The 20,563-nt window shown below is 33.7% G+C and overlaps 1 long non-coding RNA gene across 5 annotated transcripts in view; it reads right to left on the bottom strand.

Moving 5' to 3' along the window:
- LOC149795836 (uncharacterized) overlaps positions 1–20,563 on the bottom strand; it is a 735,181-nt gene that overhangs the window by 209,346 nt on the left and 505,272 nt on the right. The window lies entirely within an intron of this gene.

Raw genomic sequence — 20,563 nt, 5'->3', positions numbered from 1 at the left:
CACATGTATACACAGATACAGGTATTATCTAAACATACCTTTTCGAAGGTACATTACGTGACTATATATACGTATAGTTCAGAGACGGGAAGCTGTAAGACTTATCAATTTATGTAGCTTATATAACGTTCAAGTGCGCTGTGAGTGAAAATACAAAGCGACCGGTTGCACTGTAAGAACGCGCATGTTTATTTTGTACTTCATAATGCGATTTGACCGAACCTTACATCACTAAACAGGAAGGGAGGAGTACCGAGTATGATGCGACCTTTTGATTAGTTGTCAGTGAGAATTCCGACATATTTAAGCATAGAACGAATGTACCAGTAAAAGTATATATATATATGCTTAAAAGGCTTGGTCAATTCTGTAAAATTACCAAACATAAGTTCTAAATAAATGGAACACCAGCAAATATTGGTGTTGTTAACTTTGTTTTAGCGCGCAGTCACGTATATGTTTGTCTAATTTATTTATGTTTAATGTTTAAGCTTCGTAAACAGTTTACAAATATAAACGTTTACCCACGTATGTGCCGAAGTGAACACCACATTCGTGCTAATTAATATCTTAAAATCCTTATCTTTCCTACATTCACTAGCAATGAGAGGTAACCAATGTTATACATGCATGGCATGTGTAAGAGATTCAAAAATACTCGTCTGTGATGTAAAATATATGTAGTAAATCTAGCCGATAAATACGTGAATCGAAAGAGTAATTTATTTTGGTAGACACGGTTCTGTCCAGAGTGATCATATGTCTGATTTCAACATGTTATGTTTTAATGCAAGAATACATATGAAGTTCGCTAGGTGATTGCTGTCATTCAGCTATCAACTTTTGTTATACTATTCTAGGTCTAATAAGTCGCATCCGGTTCTCTGTTATTCATATCGTCATAATAAAACCGACTGCTAAATTTGAATCAGGATTATCTAAATACGCTGGCATACCTTGCGATGTAGAAACAAAATCTTAGGGGTAGCGTGATTTTGCACCATATCGATGGTAGTTAATATGCACTAAAAATGTACGATAAAAAGCTGTTGTAATCCAGTCATGTGTAGAATGTAGGCATGTAGTTTTTGAAAAGTCTACCAATAATATATTACTTTGTTTTAAATGGAAGGTTGTTCATTAATAATATGTATTAATATTAGATCATGACAAACTACTTTTGAAAATGTCCTTAAAGCCTAAATAACGTGGTACATTTAGCCCATTGTTAAGGACATAGCACCACAATATTTTGTTAATATGGCATTTCTCCCAAATTATGAGGATGAGTTTATTTCACGTTCGATTCTATATAAGTTCACAACTGAAATATATTGCTGACATTAGTTTGTTGATATCATCCCAAAGCAGATTTGAAAACTTGCTAATGAGGGTCAAATATTTTATATTTTGTGAATTTCACACATGTTTCCTTTAAATTTTCAGGACGAAGACGTTTCCTGTTTGAAATTGTATTATTACATCAGTGATCATTTGAATTTGATTTTGAGAGAAACTTCAAAAAAAGTTAGAATGTAAAGGTGACTCGAGGTTACTTTTCGTACTAAATGTTTTGTTGGAAAATGCTAATTCATTCTTACCTTTTTGAAAGAGAGATAAGAAGTACTTAACAAAATATTATAAACTTCATTTGATCACATGTGCTATACAATTTTATCTCAATAAGTCTTAACATCAAGATCAATAAATAAACAATTTCAACATATTTAATTCTCCACATTAATCGTTGATTTGAGATTTTCCTGCTTGAATTAAAAACAGTAGTTCCACTGGTTTGTCCATAAAAAGATATGATATACTCGTCTTTAGACACCCGGATATGATACATTTGGCAGCATTTGTCAACATCAAAATAGGTGTGGTTTGAGAAATTCACTCTGTATCTCTCCATATAGAATTTCACATGATATTATCACGCATTCTACTGCAAGATTAAAAACACAGCACTTCTGTCTCTGTCGTCCTGTGTGTTTGTAGCTATTTATATTAACTTTTCTTTACCTAGTTTAATGTTAGAGCAATGTGGAATAACTTTATTAAATGACAGGTTATTCTTAGGTTGCCATGCGAGTGGGTTTGCTAGGCAAGAGTGCCTATACCCACAATGGATGGTATTTGGTTGTAGGGTTCCGTCTTCACGATTGGTCTTATATTTAATCGACCCTTGCTGTACAATAATACCCTTGTTTCTGTACATATGATTAATATACCCTATCACGTACTCTTCCGTCGAATCGAGGGTTATAATGACCGCTCTGACCGATGCATATTTATAGCTGACTGTATATCTAAGCAAACACACACACATCTATTTCCCTCTAAATATCTCTATATCTCTCTTCGTCATTCTCTCTCTCAATCTCTCTTTCTCCCCATGTATATATAGGTCTTGCTAAAGATGTTCGCTTGAAGGTTGAATTGTTGGAGGTACGATTGGTGGAAAACGAATGGCATCATACCACTAGCAAAACATTCCCTCCTGTCCCGACACGTCACCCATGTATTTCAGAGGTGTATGAACGATAACTTCAACAATACAGACTAATTACTTGGAACTATTTTATTTGCGGTATGAAATTTTCGAGGAAATTGCATCTATATTTAAAATTAAATAATGTACGCGAGGGAAAAATACCAAGAATACTTTTCAAAAATGAGTAAAGACAAATTAATCTCTATTCCGACATATATTAGTGGTTGATTCTTTCATTGATAATTAACATCCATTACTTAAATCATTTCTACGTGGCTCTGTGGCAATGTAATACGATGCTATAGAACGTCAATAAATACACCCCCGTGTAAGGACATGATTTATTTAGAGAATATTTCACTTGTTAGATTTATTCTAATGTGTATATTACCGACTAAAGTTAAAGAGAATAGAGTCATACTAAACGAATAATCTGGGTAGTTTGATGTGAACTATATAACACTATGAGGAATCTATACTCTATAGGATATTTCGCAGAAGGTATTTATATAAACACGAATATGTTATTATCAATTACCCGAACATGTTCACGAGAAGTAGATTAATTTGTAATTCTATCACACACAAATGACATTGAATAAGTAAATAAATGGAAACAGTGTTAAGTTCATTCAAAACAGACATAGTTTCGAAAGTGTTTATATGTCTATTTATATATGCACACCTTATTCTTTTTTCCTAATTCATGTTGATTAAACATGAAATCAAATGTTAAATCAGGTAACTAATATCTTTATTTCCAATGGTACATTTTCATATTTTTCTCAAAATACTGACTACAATATGGAAATACGCTCCGATAGCAAGGTGGTTAAAACGTCCGCCTCAAATATGGGAGGTCGTGTGTTTGAGCCCCGGTCGAGTCATACTAAATGCATACAAATGGTACTAACACAATCCTCGCTTGGCGCTCATTACTAGGAGCTTAGTGTCAAGACTATATGTAATGGTGTCCGGATAATGTTATGGTGTGGGACATGACGCTACATGTCTGCGGCACGATGCCCCAGTGCTCGACATCACCAGAATCTGCCACACTGCAGACACCATAGCCATATGACTCAAATATTGTTAAAGCTACATTACAAATCCAAAACACAAACACAAACATACACACTGGGAAAAATAACTGATTATTTGTTTCTTTTATTTTCAGGAAACTTGATTAATGCAAAAATATAAGCTCACAAGTTTGTTTCACTTTTAATAGCCTATTCACGCATTGTTGTTAAAGAGTAAATGAGAATCGAAAAGATTGATGTTATATATATATATATATATATATATATATATATATATATATATATATATATATATATATATATATATATATATCAGATAACAATTATAGTACAGTTAAACAAAAACAAGTCTTGCATAAACATTGCCTATTAAATTTGAAATATGTTTGCATGTGAATTGTGTGTACATCCTCATCAGCAATTACGTAACAGTCAAAATTATCCTCATAGCGGAGACACAATAATCATCCAACGACGATATGCTAACTAAATATTTTATATGAACAACGAATGCATATGACTCATATGTGCAAGTGAATAGACGTCTACGATGATTTTAATATTGCCGTTTCAGGTTTGTCTTCTCCATGATTGAGGTTCTCAATTTTGTATTGTTTCTATATCCGGTGGATTTATATGAGTGATCCATCGCAAAGTTAAATTTCGAGATATAGGGTTTTCAATGGTGTGATTATATATATATATATATATATATATATATATATATATATATATATATATATATATATATGATCTCATCACCAGAAAATATAAAATCTAGTAAATAAAAATTAAAAAATCGCTGTCTTTATCATCCATCAAATATAAGTGCAGTTGATTATCGGACTACAATTAATGTATTGGTAATTTATTGAATTATATGAATTATAACTATTTGGAATAAATATGTATAATTATTGCATCATTAGTATCAGCATTGGGAGGACAAATGTGTGGTAATTGTTGGAATTTACATTGCTCATATTACTCTCATGTAAAATATAAATGCAAGTCATTAGGATAAGACTCTTTCATCAATTTTATCAAACAAACATGTGCATCTGTAGATAAGGTTGTATTATAGGACACACGGTACTGATAGTATGGAACAATGGGAACTAGCCTGGAAATTGGTGAACATAAAATAGGGTATACATGGGTTTGGCTGTCTAGGATTAGTTACTAATGTAAGTTACGTTTCAGGAGGAAGAATCTTTTGAGAGAGTATCCTAGTTGTAAATGAAACAAAAATAGAGACATTGTTTTATTCATGGAATTGAAGTCCTTTAACAGTCTTGAGTTACGATTACTCCTTACTAAAATAATCTCCTGACACTTTGCTGCGGAATTCAAAGCACGTATTTCAAATGCATGCAGGTCCGGAAAATGCCGCGGTTCATGTCCTCGACATAGAAGCTGATATAAAGGTCTAATCTATACTGACAAAAAAGAGGTTTGATCATTAACACGCAAAAATGTTAAGTTCTTGAATTTTTAATGGCATGATGATTGCAAAGGTTTAATGTGGGAGCTGCATTAGTACCATCAGTCCTAAAGTTGCGCGCATGTAAGACTGTAGCAACGTAAAGGTTTTGTACTTTGTGTTGTTTGGCATTAAACGTAATTTGTTCAATTGTTCAGGTCCTCAGCAGATAAGAGATATCTCTATTTAGGTCAAGCTGATAGAAATATAATAGCTTACCTGGCAAAGTAATAAAGAGATTGTTAGGTATGCGCCGTGATTTACTATATGATAGAGCAAGGTTAATGTGCAGCGAAGTTTATTAACTTTTCATGTGGTTATCATCTTATGGGTAGAAGGTAATTATGGGAGTTATGGAATAGAATACACTTAAAAGGACACGGATGAACAAAACGTATTTATATGACATATGAGTATACTATGTATTTTCCAGCATAGACTGCCATGATTACTCGTTATAGAATTTTACCTTGAATGGATGAGACTGCTGTAAAAATATAAAGGCAGGCAATTATAACAGGAATATGAAGAGTAAACACAGGAACAGTCCCCCCGTTAAATGATCAATCCTTTATATTATTCGATAATGCTAACATGCCTTACCGTTCTTTTGACGAGTCCAATGTAATGTGCACCTGCAATAATAACTCTGGCAATAACGATGTCAAAACCCTAAATATATTTTTGTATGAGGACAAACAAAGGCAGTGTACAAAATACATAGCAAGATTCTAACGAGGCGAATGTGCACCTGCAGATGTAAAAGCTTGCAGCGTAATTACCCAAAATAGTGTAGCTTATTTGCAGACTAACAACGCCAGCCTACACAATCCGTATTAAGATTCATATATCGTACTTGCGAAACTAATAGATCGAAACACACCTGCGCAATATATTTCCCCCTTCGCGCACACACCGAGAACACGAGTATTGCAGACGTTTATATAAGGTGCATGTGGAGCTTGTTTTATTTTCACGACGAAGACGTTTCTATAGTTACTATTTATATATTATCATTACATTGTTGATCATTTGAATTTGATTTGTGTGAGAAACTTGAAAAATATATACAATATAAAGGCAACATGAGATTAGTTCTCGTAATAAATAAGTTACTGGAAAATGCTAATTCAGTCTTACCTTTCTAATAGACAGATAACAAGTACAAAATATCAGAAATTTCATTTGGTTACAAGTGCTATAAGAATTACATTATAAGAGATATTAGAATCGAGTTCAATTTATAAACAATGTCAATACATTTGATTATTCTCCTGCTTGACTTGAAAGCTGTAGTTCCACTGGTTAGGCCAAATAAAATGCGAAATTCTAGCCTTCAGACTCATGTATATGCTACTCTGGCAGCTGTTGTCAATAGTTAAAGATGTTTTGTTAGCCAAAGTCAAAGTTATCACTCTGTATCTCTCCATATACAACTGCACATGATAATATCATATATTGTCCTACAAGACTCCAAATACAGCATTTATGTCTTTATCGGCGTGTAGATTTTTGGCTATTTATGTTTACTTTTTTGTCCTACATTTCTGTCAGAAGAATCTGGAATGACTTAATTAAATGACGTGTATTGTTAGGTTCACATGCGATTGGATTTGCTAAGCAATATTGCTTATACACACAATGGAAGGCATTTGGTTGTTGGGTTCCGGCAACTCGATTTGTCTCACATCTCACCGACGCTCTCGTCTCAGTATGGGACGAATCATATATTATCTAACCTATATTACAATACAGTGTTTTCTATACACATGTTCACTTGACCCTATCACGCATCCTTCTTTTCGAATTCAGAGTTATGATGTCTTGCTCTGAATGATGCATATTTCTAACTCTATGTATACCTAAGCAAACACACTCGCATCTCCTCCCCCCCCCCCTCTCTCTCTCTCTCTATCTATCTATCTATCTATTTATCTAGGGATTTTGCTCTCCGGTAGGCTACTACTGGTTTCTTAGGTTGATTAACTTTAGAGATTCCGACGTTTTCATGATCGGCCAGTGTTTATGGATGGTTTTACCTATTTTGGTGTTGTCTGGATGGGAAGTCATGATAAGTAGTATCCTACCATCCTTTTCTTTAATTCCATTTTTAGTAAGTCATCGCGGTTTGTTTATTCAGCTCTTTGAGTTGCCTTAGTAATAAGGTCTTTATCGTAGCCTCGGCAAATAAAATGTTTATATAGCTCTTCAGACCATTTTTGGAATGTCTCATCGTCGGAGCAAATTATGCATATTCTCAGTTCCTGGCTATAATGGATGCGCGTAATGCAGTGGTTTGCATGACATATGGTTGGGGGGAGATACTGGAATGTGCCGGCTGGTTTCGAGTAGATGTCTCTATGGAGTATGTTGTCTATCAGGCTGGTTGATTGAGTTCAGGTAAACGTCGTTTGTGTTGGAGACTTTTGAGGTGACGTTTTTGGAGTGATGAAAGTTGTTTGCCTTTGATGATAAATCATTTAGTCTTTCTCTTCCAATGTTGCCACTTCCTTTTTATATCATCGATAAAGCGTACCAAATGGAAGTTCAACCGATGCTAACACTTTTACCCTCCAGATTTCCCATAAAACTATTAACATACGACTGTGCCATGTTTGTATACATTGCAGTTCCATTATTTGGAGGTAGTTTTCTTCATTAAATTCAAATTTATTTTGTTTTAGGACCAGTTCTAGGAGTTAGACTAGAAAATGTTTTGGGTGAATTGTCTACAGGGCGAGTTTCCTATACTTCTCCACACTCCTGTATCCCTTCGATGTGTGGTATGTTAGTAAACAAAGATGTGACGTCTAAGGAAACAAGCAATGTATATGGAAGTAATGGTTCGGCTGCTTTGCTTTTTGTTAGGTAATCTGTCATGTCCCGAAGATATGATGGTAATCTGTGGACATGTGGTCTCATAAAAAGATCAAAATAGTATGATAGCTTTTCTGTGGGATGCATGTTACCGGAGATAACAAGTCTGACCGGGTTGCTTTGTTTACGGATGTTTGGTAGAAGATAACATCTTCCTGCCCTTTGGTTTGCTGGGCTTAAGTAGTTTTTCTTTTGATGGTCTATGTGCTCGATTCGGTACACCTTCTCAATAATATTAGTGATGGTCTTTGCATATTGAAGTGTTGGAGCATGGTCTAGCTTTTGGTGGAATCTATCATCACTTTGTTGTCTACTTGCTTCACTGATCAAGTCATCCCTTTTCATGACGTATTTGCAGGCTTAATTATAATGTTGGTTCACCTTTTCAATGAGTGTAATTCATCTGTTTCTTCTTTTGTCAAATTAGAGTATCTGTTAGTATAGATAATGTGCCTGGAAGTGTTGTTTTCAACTCAGGTGATGAAAGCTTCTAGATCTGGAATTGAACCTTTTGGTGGGTTCCAATTAATTTTTTTTCTAAATATGGGTTGGTCGCAGCTTATATTTTCCTCCGATTTATTTATTGGTTGTAAGGCGATGTGTCTTGAGTCTTAGTCGGTGGCTAAACTCTTTTGTGTCCTTTTTTAGTTGCCTTCTGTCATTTGTCTTTTGACGGGGACATAAACTCAAACCCTTTGATACAAGTTTTATTTCTGCCTCCGTAAGATTTAACTTAGAGATATTGACCAATGAGTTAGTAGCAGTTGATTTTTTTTACCATAGATTGTTTACCTTTCTTCCTTTTACTGCGATCTTTCTTCGAACGTTTGTTTTTTTTTTTTTTACAAAGAAATTTCGTTGAACGAAATTTCTTCACAACATTGATTTGGTTGTAGATCCTGACTTCCAAGTCTTCTTTCTCTTACGTTGTATAGTTTTGCAGAGAGTCGTTTTTTCATCCATAATTAATCTAGAGCTAAACGAACGCATTTATTCCTCTGTGGAAACTAAATTAGGCTTTTCTTTCAATGCTGCGATGGTTGCCGATTTGACTAGATATAAATGCTTTAAGTTTCCCCGAGGAAGGGCCGTGAGATTCATGGACGCATTGTGGTTTTTTATTCCATCTCCTGCTGAATATGTTTGAGCTCTTGCCAGTATCTTGAAGCTTTTTATCAATCTGAAGACTTTTAGTCACTGTGTTTGTTTCGTAGAAATGATGCAAAATAATGCGATGACGCTTTAAAAGAAGTAAGGCATTAGTTTCAGTGCAAAAAGTTTTGAGTGTTTTTTGTATTGCTTTTGAGATATCGTCTCCATTTTACTAGATCAGGCAATTATCTAAAAACAAAAAGAAAAACATTGGGACGTATACACCAACACGACATAATATGAAGAACTGAAAGGATGTTAGATCAAACCAACGGTAGATCGTGCCATACGAAGTTGATTATATAAAGAATACAAATAATACGGCGATTAAGTTAATTCTCCGTAACAAAACTATAGTAGCCTACTGCAGAACAAAAAAACCCAAGTAGATACGACAACTATCCACAAGTATATATATATATATATATATATATATATATATATATATATATATATATATATATATATATATATATATATATATATATATACATATATATGAGGATAATTATCGTTTCTTTAGTATCAGCATGGAGAGAATACGAATTTGTGGTAAGTTTTGGAATTTACAATATTCCTGATACGCTTGTGTAAAATATAAATGAATGTCCGTAGGATAAGATACATTCAGCAATTTTATCAAACAAATGTGTGTATCTAGCCATGGATTTATCTTTGCAGATAAGGTTGTGTTAAAGGTGATCGCATGGCACGCTTTTACAAAGTTCAGTTTTATTACATGATGATTCTCCTTGTTTTACCCTTTCTTGGGGTTGGTATCAAACGTCATTCGCTCGATTGTCCAGCTCGTCAGCAGGAAAAGGATATCTAAATTTAGATCAAACTGAGAGGAAAAACAATAGCTTACCCTGCAAAGTAATAAAGAAATTGTTGGGTTTTCGCGATGATATATTTCATGATACAGCGAGGTTAATTGCAGCAAAATGTATTACGTTTCCCTGTGGTAATCCTGTTATGGGTAGAATGTCATTATGAAAGTTATGGAAGGTCGAATAATAAAGTTAATACGATGTGAATGAAGTGATACCATAGTACTCGAACAATACTGAGTCATTAGAAAATACTTTTAGAGGTGTGGTCAATACAGAGCTAGTGAGTTACAAAATAATAATGTTTTGTGGAGACAACAACAAATACTTGAGTTATACAGTATTTTACCTCGAAATTTCAGAATAACTTTCCTTCCCGTTCGGTTCTAATTTATTTCTCGACTTAAATATACCTATGACAATTTGCCTTTTCTGATTCTCCGAGATGATAATACAAACGTTTACTCGATGGCATTAATTTTTGCCGACAAAATGAATGTTATGACAATGCAAAGAAGTAAAGTTTACACTGCAATCTGGTACATTTCTTTGATGGGAATTAATTGACATTCAAGTTTAATCTTATCACAAGCGAAACATCTGAACATAGCGTATGCTGATTTCCAATTGTGTGATGTAGAGACGTTACAATCCTTTCGCTTTGCTCTATTTAAAAAGGTTCATTGATTACCGTGCTGAAAACTAAACAGTTATATTAACATTGCGGATTTGATTGTGTAGTGTTTCTGGTTTTGTTGTGTAGAATATATTAATCTCTATAGCATTGTCAAATATTTAAACACTTGCCTTGTTTTAAATCTTTACGAGAAAAAATCTGGATAAATATTTTGAAATCGCATAGTCGCTTTAGTTTTTATTTTATTTATTTTGATGTTGTTGTTGTTGTGGGTTTTAACGCCATTTTCAGTACACAATATGCTATACATGGCGGCCATTATTAATGATGTAGGAAGAACCCGGGAAAACCCCGAAAAGAACCACAGACCCACGATAAGCTACTGGAAAGCTTTCTCACATACCCACATTGGCCGAATCCGAGACTCGAACCAACGCAGACAGAGGTAAGATGGCAGTGATCCGAAACGGATAGCGCTATAGAGCACTCGGCCACTCGGGGCCCCTATTTATTTTGATGTTTTATAGCTCATTAATCATAATTTCAAGTAGCCCACGTCAAGATATGTCTGTATATATGCAGGATATTGGCATCGTTATATGAGTATCATTTATGTACAACAGTTTTGGGTACATATCACAAACCTCAAAACCTCTAATCTGTTTACTTATTGCATCATAACTAAAACAATGGGGTATTATGTTACTACTTGGCTGAGTCTAGTGCAATCAGCCAATAATTGCATCGTACAGTACCTGCCACTAATAGCTTTATTTGACCGTGAGTCCATCAACCATTCCGTCCATGGGAATCATTTAAATAGAAAAATCTTGAAATTTAAACAATAATAACTTCTTGCAGCATCAATATCATAAATATGATATTTTATACCTGACAAAAACGGCATTCGACAAAATGCACAGTAAACTTGATTTAACTTGCTCTGATATGGCCAATGTGCTATGCACCTTCATACTTTGCCATTCGCAGCAAAGATACCCTAAATATATTAGTTTTATGCAGACTAATATCGATAGCCTACACAATTCATCTAACGAAACTGAGAAACTAATTGTTCTACTCGAACTAATGCAATCTGCTCTCCTTTCAATCACACCCCCCAGAAAACTACAATTGCAGAATTTTACAAATTGTTTATTGACATTTTCAGAAAGAAGATGTTTCCATAGTTGTTTTATTTGTAATTGCATCAGTAGATTATTTATATTACGAATTTAATTTGATTCAGAAATTTAAAATACATATGTAATGGCAAAAAGACGTTACTTCTTATATCAAATTGCTTGTTGGAAAATGCTAAATCATTCTTACATAATATACAGACAAAAAAGAAATACCTGAACAGTATTAGAAAATTCATTCAATCATACGTGCTAGCATAAATGTATTTTGAAAAATATTTGAGTCAAGTTATATCAGTAAATCTATACAAATGTCTAGACATTCGACAGTATGGCAAACAAAACATTAATCGTTGGCATTCTCCCACTTGACACAAATACCGTAATTACACTGGTTTGGACATATAAAATGTAACATTATAGCCTTGAGACACCTGGATATGATACGACTGGAAGCTTTTTCTCGCAGATAGACTAGTTTTTATTAAGAAGTTCAAAGTTATCACTCTGTATCCGCCCATATACAATTTCATCTGATATTATCACGCATCATCCAGCAAAACCCCATAAACAGAACTGCTGTCTCTGTCAGCGTATATGTTTGTATCTATTTTTATTAACATATTTTGGCCCTAATTTTGGGTAAGAGGAATCTGGACTTTGTTAGCTGACAGGTCATTATTAGATTGCCATGCGAGTGGTTTTACTAAACAAGAATGCCTTTACATACTGATTATGGTATTTGGGTCGTTGCGTTCCGGGCACTAGATTGGGGACGGACTGCAAATTCTCTACCTACGTTTCTCTATACATACGTTAACTAGACCCTATCAATCATCCTTCTGTCGAATACAGGGTATTAAAGTCCATACAGTTGCTAGATTGAGAATGTAGACAGGTTGACATAGCAAACAATTTATCATCATATTAAGATTATGGATCAGGTTGAATTTGGATATTTATGCAAATTTTTTAAATAACGTTCAGTCTCTTTTGAATTAATAAGATTATGCAGGCCATCAAATATGATCCGTTTTTATTGGCTTTTAGCGTAAGGATGTTATCGCAACTCCTCCTTAACGATGTGAAATCTTTACACGCAAATTCATCAAAAGGTATGATTAGTTCAAAATGAAAATTGCACTATTTGAAAATCGAAAATGACACAACGGCCATATTCAAATTGTGTATTGAAACTGTACGAAACTAAATATAGGCACTATGCTTTCACCAAAATATTTATTATGATATATAATTGCTAATATTTGAAAATGAAGTCGCTTGGCCACTACATCAGTCAGATGTAAGTCGCATCTGTAGTTTGCGTGAAAACGATTATTAATTATGCTTAATTGGTCCTTAATTTAAATGGTGCCCATCGGCCATCGAGTATGACCGTCATACGAATTTATAGCCACAGGCTTCTGTTGAGTTTTCAACAAAGTTTGTATGATGAAATGCTATGCAAATTATTTAAATGTAACAGTTTGTGGTTTGATTTAATGATTTGTCCGAACTTCTTGAAGGAATAATTTGTATTGTTTTATATATGTTTTGCCCTGTTACAATGCCAATATTATCTAGGTTACAAACATTTTGGCATTAATGTATTCTGTATGGTAGCTAGATAATATGATAAACTCGTTAAGACGAGTGATGTAAAAGGTAATTTCATTATGTTTGTCAAGAAATTCGGACAAATCATTAAATCAAACCACAAACCCTTAGCTCTCAAAATGTATGGGGTGATTATATATTGCAAGTGGCGTAATTCGTCGTTTTACCCATATTTTCAACTGATGAAGGTCAAGATTTACGTCAGGATAAGAGTACTTTGAAAAACATTGAAGATGCAGGAGGCAGAGGCAAGACATGTTCAGTATGTTCATCTCAAACTATTAGTACTCATTTCCGCGAATTCTTCACCCCTAACAAGGTAATTACACTTAATGTGCTCTCTTTCTCTCTCTCTCTCAAAATATTAGTCCATGACCCACATGGCTGTACTTTGAGTGTTTTTAACTACATGTCCATGAGCAGATTATAAGCGGTTTCGCATAAGACGGCTGGAAATGTTGTACTGAATTGACTATTAGTACAGTGGAATCATATTTCGTGCATTTAACAACTAGAGACCCATTATCAGAACCTTATCACAATCAGATGCAAGTACATTATTATTATTATTATTATTATTATTATTATTATTATTATTATTATTTAATGAAATAGATGGCTGAAGAATAGTAAGTCAGCTAGGATATTTAAAATATATGCAAGGTTAATTAATCGAAATTCCGTTCACCCGTTACTATGGCGATATAACTACTCAATATTTTCCATCATATAGAAAATAATGCGATCATTGCTTCTTATTATGTTCGCGACATAAGTTATTTTCATGTAAATAATTAATATAATGATGCTAGAGGAAATTCTTGGAATAAAAAACATTGACATCTGAAAACTGAGCTAAAAATGCACATATTTAAATTTGTATATCCTTATTATATTTTCCAATATTACACATATTTTACGATACCTAGTGACATTGCGAATGATGGAAAAGCGGAGACAATAATATGAAAGCCAAATACCAAGGAATCCGAAAAAATTTAAAGGTAATTATGTATAACATTTTTGTGTACTTGATGTTCTTGTTCAAATACATCAGTATGTATTTTTATGTGATGAATGGAATATAATCTTACATGTGAAATTATTTAGAATAAAATGAATACACTGAATAGTTCCAATCGTTTGAAAGTTTCCAATCATTCAACTTATTTCATATATTTCAATATAAATGAGCAGTAGTTTAACATCTTCCAGTGTTATTCATATAATTGTAATCTTTAATTGAAATGTAATTTGGTTTAAAAAGAAACAAGCTCACTGTGCCTTATTTTCGATTCGTGCGACAATTTAATATTTAGTTGGTATGCCAGCATATTTGTTGATCAAATTAATACTTATTTAATCTTTACAAAGCTAATAGGACTCATGAAATGCAGACATGCCGTCTTACTTGAATTCTGTTTTAGCTTTTGGGACTTTACATAATACATAATGCGCAATTTCGTTATTGCGTAAATATGGACACTTTATTTCAATGCCATCCTGACCAGGATGGAGATATAAGGTTAAAACTGAAATCATTAGCCTTATATTATATTGTGTTCTATTTATCTGCAATTTAATGTTGGGGGTATTATACAAGAATACTAGCGAACCAAGACATGCAAAATGAACAAATTCGCACTTTTTTGTTTTGAAACTAATGTTACCAATGCAATTGTTTATGAATGCTTGAACATTTGCTAATTACTAACCTACAATGTATTAATTTTTCGGATCAAGATCAAAATGTATTTTTTAAACTATGGTGTTTTATATGCTTCCTTTCCATATTAGTATGAAGCCTCTGCCACGAAAATATACAAATCAAGAAAATATAGTTTAAATTATTCTTTTCAAAACACATTTTAATTTCCTGATACAAAATCAAAGAAATTCCAAACTACAACATACATGTAAATATAAACTTTCATAATACCATTCTACACTTGTTTGCATGTTCGGATACATTTAAATTTCTCTACTTTGCTGTTCATGTGCAGGTTGGTCAGAAATCAGGTCGAAAGTGTCAAAACCAGGGAGGTGTTAAGTCATAAACCAATACCCGTGTGTTTGATTTCATTTCAAATGCACACAGTTGAATAATTAAGATTTAGGTGACTTAAAAAAAATTTTCAAACACTTTTCTTATCCGTAGGTTGCATTTGGCATACAACGTGCGAGTAAAGTCTATCTGAGCATGAACTTCAACTTCAGTTACGGCATATAGTCTGGTCGAGTAAAAGCTTTTGTGCGTTTTGGCACTAAATATGTATTTAATTTTGGACTGCAAAGAATGTGTAACAATACATGATTGACACCAATGTACTTGTATATTTTGTGATTTGTATTATTGATACCTCTTTCACAAGGAACATTTAATGCATGACCTGTAAATCGGTCATACAATAAGAAATGGAGCAGTATAAAGACGAAAAGGGATTTTTAATTTATGCATTAGTTTATGATTTGCATGCACACATTGACGCAGTTCTTGCGAGCAAGACGATGAAATGTTTTTTTGTTGTTGTTGTTGTTGACTAATCATCTTGATGATAAATATTATTAATCTATCTACCTATTTATCTATTTATCCATCTATATATATACACACACACACACACACACACACACACACACACACACACATATATATATATATATATATCCATCTAGCTATCTAAAACCGCTCCTGTGGCCTAGTGTTTAGAGCGTCTGCCTCGGATGCGGGAGGTCGTGGGTTCAAGACTTACAAAAATGGTACTAACAGCATTAAGAGGTTTGTGTTGGGACTGGTCGGCCTGGTGTCAGGATAATGTGGCTGGGTGGGACATCATGCTACATGTCAACGGCATGATGCCCCGGTGCTAGTCATCAATTTAAACTGCCACACTGCAAACATCGTGGCGATCTTACTTAAAAATGCTTAAAACTACGTTGAAAATCCAAGCCAAACCACACAATTCTATCTATCTATCTTTATTTATATATATCTATCTATATATCTATTTCTCGATCCATCTCTCGATCTATATATCTGTCTATCTATCTAGCTATATCTATCTATCTATCTATCTATCTATCTATCTATCTATCTATCTATCTTTATATCTATCTTGAAGTTATATGCGCGTAACTTCCAAATTCTTTATGTTGTAATTCAATGTCACTATAACATGATCTGAAATGTGTACCTCAACTGTTCTCTCCTGCTGTGAACTCTAAGTCTCATATGAAAGGGGCCGATAATGTAAAATGAATAATAAAAGCGTTGCATTGCAAATTTTGTTTTCAATAGCTTTCCATGTATGAAACCTCATTGCAAACAATGCAATCCGACTTTTCATTCAAAAATGATTATTACCCAATTTTGGTAAAGGTCTACAAAGAATTGATATGTATTTTCAATAGCAGTTCCCTGCAGGTCCATCGTATGACGTGTTATGGATTTATTTGATGTATAACTTGCTTGTATTATGACTTTTCCATCATTATTGAATATAAAGGTATGAAAGAATTCATGATATAACAAACATGGACAGTCATCCTTGCATCTTTTTACAGAAGATGACAGATTGATATTAAATTAGAATGGGCATTATATTTATCGAACGGTAACTGGTTATTCTTACGAAATTAATTATATTATGAAATGCAAAACATACCTTATTAAAGTATACAGTTTAAATTATATATTTCACGTGAATTAACCACTGAATATATAACTATTACATACAGGGACCGCTCTATGCTCCGTCTTTTCCTCTTCTAGTTTAGCTAAGTTATTGGTATTGTAAGTGTTAGATCTGAAGGGGAATATAATTATATAATATAAACCTCTCATTTTATAGCAGAAATCTCTTCACACGTTTTCCACCTGGCAATCGATGACAAAGTCGTGAGCGTTTGTATTTGCCAGGTTTGAAGGAAAGATGCCCTCCGAAATCGTAAAATATGCACGAAGTGTGTAATCGTGGACCTTCCGAAATATTATGTGCTCACATTATTCTGTGTCAAATTTGGATGTACAATCAATATGTGACACTTATTCCATCCGAATACATCGTCAATTTGATACGTGTTCCCAGTACGTTGAGAGTGTAAGCTTGAATGAAATATATATATATATATATATATATATATATATATATATATATATATATATATATATATATATATATATATATATACATGAGATATTTCGAGATGAATTTCCAAAGGCGTTGTTGCATGGTTTATTTTGTTACTGCGTTTGATTTATATTGTTGATGAGAGACAATTAGCTCAGTTATTGCGTTTTTATCATCAGCTGTGCCGAAGTTAAGTGAAAAATGGAGGTCGTTTAGATAGCAAAAGTATACCAAAGGCCCATTTAACAAATTATGTGTAGACCTAAGGCCCATTTAGAAAATTGTGTGTATACCAAAGGCCCATTTAACAAATTATGTGAAAGTAATCTGATCAATAATATTTGTAGTTTCAATGACATAGCATGAACTTTGCCCTAACTCCATTTAATATTGTACAATATTATACTTAACTTGATGAGTACAGTTATTAACAAAATGGCATTAGAAAATGTGTTAAAGACTTTTTGTCTATTCACTAATTTCCACTTTATATTGAAAATTTTGACGAAACTATATAAATAAATGATACATGTAGTTAAAATAGAGATACATTTATATTGTTACTTTGACAATGACGCAGCAGTTGTGGATTGTGTTTAAATATTTTTATAATTAATATGTGTGATAAGTTCCAGCAGAGTGAGAACAAAATTTCAAACGTTAGCTACTGATATAGGTTAACGTTTTCTATACTCCATGGTATTGTCCTTGGTCACTCTAAATTGCACACGTATGCATATAAACTCCTTGGATTTTAATTGATTCAAGATGTATATGACCAAACAAATCGCTGTATAACACCGCTATATATATGATTTTGCGATTACGATGTGACAAATATAATGCTTATTTTGTTTTAAAAGCAAATTACACTACTTTTTCTGATTGTAAATTCACTACCCCTAAGTTCAGCATCTTTGCTCAGAGTCTAGTGTGCTTTTCTATATCAGCATACAGTGTGTCGAACTCGGCCATACTAATTATTGTATATTTGAGACCCATCGAATGGAGTTTAGAAATTACTTTCTGCGGCCCCGCGATATACCGACTATTATAACATATGCGAATTCATCATTGTCAAAGTAATTTTACCAGCAGCCCCCAACATCGCTTACAATCGATATAGACCTGAAAACAATTCCGATTAGTGTGCCTTTAATGGTTACTGTGGTTGATAGTTACGATACAATAGTACGCATTGGCGAGACGAAAATAATGTTTGTATTTTACGTCACAAGTAGCGCCGTTCTCTAGGCGAATGGTCCTGTAGTTTTTGTTCTGCTTCTGTTATTTTCTAACGTCGATAACACTGAGGGGCCCTTATAGTTCGTATACTAATAATGTAATCGCGTGGTACAATTGCTCGACAGGCCAAACTTGATTAGGGCAACACGAACACAAACTTCTAACCACTTACTCTGCTATAGGGGTATAACTGTTATGCAATTATAGAAACATATATGAATGAGGAATTTTGTATTCCAAATGTAAAAGGTACTTGATTTTGTTACGTATGAAGCTCAACGATTTCCAGGTTCTTTCCTCAAATCCATGTAAACAAATCCGGTTTATTTTGTGTGACAAATCTTCCTTGGAATTTTGTTTTCGTTAATTATAATGGGTAGTCGAATACTTGTGCAAGGTGGTATGCTGTTGTTTATTCCTGGTAACTCCAAGACCTTTTCCTTGTGTGTTCGTCCACAGACCGCCGTTTTCAAAGCCATTCCGATGCTGTTCCAAAACACGACCACTTTTGTAAATATTCGAGCCGCTGCCCCTAACAGTACTGGAATCGTAGCGAGGAATGAAAATGTTATATCCGTTTCGTTGGATTTGCATTGCCTCAGTGTGAATAATTTCAATATCACCAAGGTGCTATTGTGTTTGGCCTCATTAAGGTTATTAAGATATTTTTGATCCATAACATGGAGAGAATAATAGTCAACATTCTTGAAACAAATACCTTATAGTGATCCCGCAATCGATTTTTATTCATTTGTTTATTTCCGTCAGCTGATTTTCAAAAAGGCCAAACTAACGTTCGTGCAATACAATATTTTTGAAAGAAATGAAAACTCAACAGGCTAATGAATCTATCAATTTTAGAAAACTACTAGTTTTCCAGAGGCGCGTCAAGACCTTGCAACGACCGACCGCGCTTTTTAGCAACATAATCTTGTCGGATGGAGCCACAAAAACACCTGGACGAAAATACATATGGACCACAGGCTGCCTAAAACAACATCAAGCATTCCAGTAAAAGGCAATAAAACAGGCAGAGTGTGTGAAACATGTGCTTGAAATATGCATATCAGTGTCAATATTTAAATGCCAATTTAGATACGACCACATATTTAGATTGACATGTGCTATTAGTGAGGTAGAGCAAAATTTCTTCTGAAGTTTCTTCATGACCGTTTATCGGCAGCGAAACTTCAGTCACTTGCAAGCGGCCAAATATCATCTTGCTACGGGATTGTTCTTTATCTCGAACTGTAAGAGCCAGGAACACGTATTTGGTGCAGTAAGGGTATCGGTTATTTACTTGCCATTTAGACTGCTGCGCAATATCACCTGTTGGTTACACGTATGTGGTATCCGTGATAAATGACAACATCTACCCTCTTGTAGACTGCATAAAGGACAAGATGTGGTCTTTTTGGTCAGCAAAAACTTACCATACGCAGCCACAATATTATTGGTGGCATCATAACCTTAAAAACAGCAGTACCACCATCACGAAAAATTGCATCGCTAGTCTTCTTGGTACGAAATAATTTGACTCTGTGATTGGCTCCGAAAATAACCTTGTGTTCATCTCTTCGCATATACTTGTAAACGTGATCATTTTCTTTGGTTAGAGTATTTTATTTAAAATAATTAGAATTATATGAACCTAAATTTTAACATTTTGCCATCATATACCCTGGAGTAGTAAAATATATATTAGTTTGGTTGCTTTGTTTTGTGTGTCTTCAGCTTGTTGATATCCAGGTAGATTTGCTTATAAGTCACATTTTGTTTTCACTTCATGATGTTGTTCCTAAGATACAAACGCATATAATTGTATTCTGAGTGGCTGTTTTCACACGTAGGAAATCAATATTACTTATGAGTATATATATATATATATATATATATATATATATATATATATA

Source organism: Sinohyriopsis cumingii, chromosome 7, assembly GCF_028554795.1.
Source record: "Sinohyriopsis cumingii isolate HCF-2022 chromosome 7, ASM2855479v2, whole genome shotgun sequence".
Lineage (NCBI taxonomy): Eukaryota > Metazoa > Mollusca > Bivalvia > Unionida > Unionidae > Sinohyriopsis > Sinohyriopsis cumingii.
The sequence above is the reverse complement of the archived record's forward strand: the minus strand, read 5'-3'. Positions and strand labels throughout refer to the sequence as shown.